Source organism: Mustelus asterias, chromosome 1, assembly GCF_964213995.1.
Source record: "Mustelus asterias chromosome 1, sMusAst1.hap1.1, whole genome shotgun sequence".
In the NCBI taxonomy this organism is placed as follows: domain Eukaryota; kingdom Metazoa; phylum Chordata; class Chondrichthyes; order Carcharhiniformes; family Triakidae; genus Mustelus; species Mustelus asterias.
This window is the reverse complement of record NC_135801.1, coordinates 2,645,955-2,651,954: the sequence shown is the minus strand read 5'-3', so window position 1 is coordinate 2,651,954 and position 6,000 is coordinate 2,645,955.

Below are 6,000 nucleotides of genomic sequence, written 5' to 3'. Positions count from 1 at the left end.
ACAGTCCCAACCTCTCCAATCTATCCTCATCACTGAAGTTTCTCATCCCTGGGACCATTCTTGTAAACCTTTTCTGCGCTCTCTCCAATACACTCACATCCTTCCTATAGTGTGACACTCAGAACTGTACACAATACTCCAGCTGAGGTCTAACTAGTGTCTTGTATAAGTTCCGCAGAAACTCTTTGTTCTTGTATTCTTGCAATTGTTAAGCCGCCCTCTTGAGCAGTTGGTGAAGGTACATCCACAGTGCTGTTAGAGAGGTCTGTTTAGCCAAATGAACTGGATCTTTACTTTGCTAATGTCAAGAAATTATTTTCAATCTTCAATTTTTCCTCAGTTTGGGGCAAAAAAACTCTTCAAACTCTTGAGGAGAAAAGATGATCTGATGAAGCTCTTTGGCTCCAGATGGTGAAAACTGCAGTAAACATATTCACATCATTCGAGCAATCAGCACCAACCCAGAACAAACAATCTGATGAATACGATATCAACAGTGCGGTTCAGTAAATGCACGAATACAGGAATAATGTTCAGCCAGCTATAGTTAGCTAGAAGTGGAGTTCTTCATTGGAGAACAAGCTGACAGATACGCCACCTCATTAGCCCCAGGGAAGCTTTAAGTTTCATATCTACAAAGGCGAGAGGAAATCTGAAATAAAGTGTCCCACTTTCAGGAAAAAACTCTAACAAGGTGAATGTAAAGGTACAGTCAGCAAAAAAAAATAATAAGCTCAGATAAGGAATGGAAGAGACGCGTCCGATGCTTTTCCCCAGCTGACAGTCAATGGTAATTTGAAGGACAATCTGAGATAACGTTGTAATATAACACACCCACACACACACACACACACGCACACACACACACACACTCACTCACACTCACTCACACACCCACACACACACACACACTCACACACTCACTCACACACACACTCACACTCACACACCCACACACCCACACACACACACACACACACACACTCACACACACCCACACACACTCACACACACACACACTCACACTCACACACCCACACACACACACACTCACACACACACACACACGCACACACACACTCACACTCACACACCCACACACACACACACACACACGCACACACACACTCACACTCCCACACACCCACACACACATTCACACACACACACACACACGCACACACACACTCACACTCACATACCCACACACCCACACACACTCACACACTCACACACACGCACACACGCACACACACACTCACACTCACACACCCACACACCCACACACACACACACTCACACACACCCACACACACTCACACACACACTCACACACCCACACACTCACACTCACACACCCACACACCCACACACACTCACACACACACTCACACACCCACACACCCACACACACACACACACACACGCACACACACACTCACACTCACACACCCACACACACACACACTCACACACACCCACACACACTCACACACACACTCACACACCCACACACTCACACTCACACACCCACACACCCACACACACACACACACACACTCACACACACCCACACACACTCACACACACACTCACACACCCACACACACACTCACACACACTCACACACTCACTCACACACCCACACACACACACTCACACACACCCACACACACCCACACACACACTCACACACACTCACACACTCACTCACACACCCACACACACTCACACACTCACACACACACACTCACACATTCACACACCCACACACACACACACACCCACACACACACACACACCCACACACACTCACACACCCACACACACCCACACACACTCACACACACACACACTCACACACCCACACACACACACACACACACTCACACACACCCACACACACTCACACACACACTCACACACCCACACACTCACACTCACACACCACACACCCACACACACACACACACACTCACACACACCCACACACACTCACACACACACTCACACACCCACACACACACTCACACACACACTCACTCACACACCCACACACACACACTCACACACACCCACACACACCCACACACACACTCACACACACTCACACACTCACTCACACACCCACACACACACACACACTCACACACACACACTCACACACTCACACACCCACACACACACACACACACCCACACACACACACACACACCCACACACACTCACACACCCACACACACCCACACACACTCACACACACACACTCACACACCCACACACACTCACACACTCACACACACTCACTCACACCCACACACACACACACTCACACACCCACACACACACTCACACATACTCACACACCCACACACACACCCACACACACTCACACACCCACACACACTCACACATACTCACACACCCACACACACACACTCACACACCCACACACTCACACACACTCACTCACACCCACACACACACACACACCCACACACTCACACACCCACACACACACACTCACACACACTCACACACCCACACACACACACACACACTCACACACACACACACACTCACTCACACACACTCACACACCCACACACACTCACACACACTCACACACCCACACACACTCACACACACTCACTCACACACACTCACACACCCACACACACTCACACACACTCACTCACACCCACACACCCACACACACACACACACACACTCACACACCCACATACACACTCACACACTCACACACCCACACTCACTCACACCCACACACACACACACACACTCACACATACTCACACACACTCACTCACACACACTCACACACCCACACACACACTCACACACACTCACACACACTCACTCACACACACACACACACACACTCACACACACTCACTCACACCCACACACTCACACACCCACACACACACTCACACTCACTCACACACCCACACACTCACACACCCACACACACACTCACACACCCACACACACTCACACACACACTCACACACCCACACACTCTCACACACCCACACACACACTCACACCCAGACACACACACTCACACACCCACACACCCACACACACTCACTCACACCCACACACTCACATACACACTCACACACACACACACACTCACACACCCACACACCCACACCCACACACACACACCCACACACACACACACTCACACACCCACACACACACTCACTCACACACACACACTCACACCCCCACACACACACTCACACCCCCACACACACACACCCACACTCACACACTCACACACTCACTCACACTCACACACTCACACACACACTCACACACTCATCTAACACGCACACACACACTCACAACTATCTTGTGTTTTAATTGCACTATCAGCTCATTTTGCTTTGATTTATAAAACTACGGAATTCACAAGCAGTGTGTCCATTGTGAGCAAGGACGATGTCTTAATCAATGCATAAAAATGAAAGAAAGAGAAAGAGAGAGAACATGACAAGAGTAAGATCAGAGACTAAGTTCCCAGTCAGTGCTGAGTTAGTCCATGTCAGATGCAGCTTTCTCTGGGGCTCTGGGACCTCGTCAATCCCAGTTCACAGACTGGAGAATAAACCTAGTTTCACAATATTGAGCAGGCTCTCCTGGAGAGTGTGTGTGAGTGTGTCTGTGTGTGTGTGTCTGTGAGTGTGTGTGAGTGTGTGTGTCTGTGTGTGTGTGAGTGTGTGTGAGTGTGTCTGTGTGTGTGTGTGTCTGTGAGTGTGTGTGTCTGTGAGTGTGTGTGAGTGTGTGTGTCTGTGTGTGTGTGTGTCTGTGTGTGTCTGTGTGTGTGTGTCTGTGTCTGTGTGTGTGTGTCTGTGAGTGTGTGTGTGTGTGTGTCTGTGTGTGAGTGTGTGTGTCTGTGTGTGTCTGTGTGTGTGTGTCTGTGTGTGTGTGTGAGTGTGTGTGTCTGTGTGTGTGTGAGTGTGTGTGTGTGAGTGTCTGTGTGTGTGTGTGAGTGTGTGTGTCTGTGTATGTGAGTGTGTCTGTGTGAGTGTGTGTCTGTGTGATGGGCGGCATGGTAGCACAGTGGTTAGCACTGCTGCTTCACAGCTCCAGGGTCCCAGGTTCGATTCCCGGCTCGGGTCACTGTCTGTGTGGAGTTTGCACATTCTCCTCGTGTCTGCGTGGGTTTCCTCCGGGTGCTCCGGTTTCCTCCCACAGTCCAAAGATGTGCGGGTTAGGTTGATTGGCCAGGTTAAAAAAAATTGTCCCTTAGAGTCCTGGGATGCGTAGGTTAGAGGGATTAGCGGGTAAAATATGTGGGGGTAGGGCCTGGGTGGGATTGTAGTCGGTGCAGACTCGATGGGCCGAATGGCCTCCTTCTGCACTGTAGGGTTTCTATGTTTCTATGAGTGTGTGTGTGTGTGAGTGTGTGTGTATGTATGTGTGTGTGAGTGTGTGTGTATGTGAGTGTGTGTGTATGTGAGTGTGTGTGTATGTGAGTGTGTGTGTCTGTGAGTGTGTGTGTCTGTGTGAGTGTGTGTGTCTGTGTGAGTGTGTGTGTGCGTGAGTGTGTTGGAAGTTCTCGGCAGGTCTGGCATTGCCTGTGGAGAGAGAAACAGAATTAACAATTCAGGCGAATGATAATCCTCTTTCAGAACTGTTCAGAGTTCTGATTAAATGTCAGCGATCTGAAATGTTAACTCGGTTTCTCTCTCCACAGAGGCTGACTTTTCAAGAAACAGTTAGATAAGCACTTGGGGCGAATGGGATCAAAGGATATGGGGGGAAGGCAGGATCAGGCTAATAGGTTGGACGATCAGCCATGATGGTAAGGAATGGGAGCAGGCTCGAAGGGCCGAATGGCCTCCTCCTGCTCCTATCCTCTATCCAGCATTTCTGTTTTTATTTCAGTTACTATGGAAACCTCACTCACGGTTCACCTCACAGAGTGGACTAACCCTGACACACGGGGCAGAATCTCAGCGCAGTGTCTGACACCGGCCTGTTTTGTTGATTCTGATCATTTTAATTACGGAGCCACACTTTGTGCACCTGTGTCTCAGATCTGGATTTTTAACCCTTTAAAGTCTCAGTGAGGCATCATTGAATATAATAATCTCCACCTATGAACTGGTTAACACTTGAACCACCAGACTGGAACTGTTTAATAATATTAACACATGTAATGCTCTTTCAACATTCTATCAGGTAACAGCTGTGTATTTTGAGGGACAGGAAATGCAACGATATAGGGAGCCCCTACTTAGTTGTTCCTGCTTATCCGAGTGATCCTTCATAGAATCCTTACAGTGCAGGAGAGGCCATTTGTCCCATTGAGTCTGCACTGACCCTCTGACAGAGTATCTTACCCAGGCCTTCTCCCCACCCTATCCCCATAACCCCACACATTTCCCATGGCCAATCCATCTAACCTAGATGGGTTAGGTTGATTGGCCAGGTCAAAATTGCCCCTTAGACTCCTGAGATGCGTAGGTTAGAGGGATTAGCGGGTAAAACATGTGGGGGTAGGGCCTGGGTGGGATTGTGGTCGGTGCAGACTCGATGGGCCGAATGGCCTCCTTCTGCACTGTAGGGATTCTATGATTCTAACCTGCACATCTTTGGACTGTGGGAGGAAACAGGAGCACCCAGAGGAAACCCATGCAGACACAGGGAGAATGTGCAGACTCCATTTGGAATACTGCGTCCAGTTCTGGTCGCCACACTACCAGAAGGACGTGGAGGCTTTGGAGAGAGGACAGAGGAGGTTTATCAGGATGTTGCCTGGTATGGAGGGGCTTAGTTATGAGGAGAGATTGGGTAAACTGGGGTTGTTCTCCCTGGAAAGACGGAGGATGAGGGGAGACTTAATAGAGGTGTATAAAATTATGAAAGGCATAGATAGGGTGAACGGTGGGAAGCTTTTCCCCAGGTCGGTGGTGACGTTCACGAGGGGTCATAGGTTCAAGGTGAAGGGGGGGAGGTTTA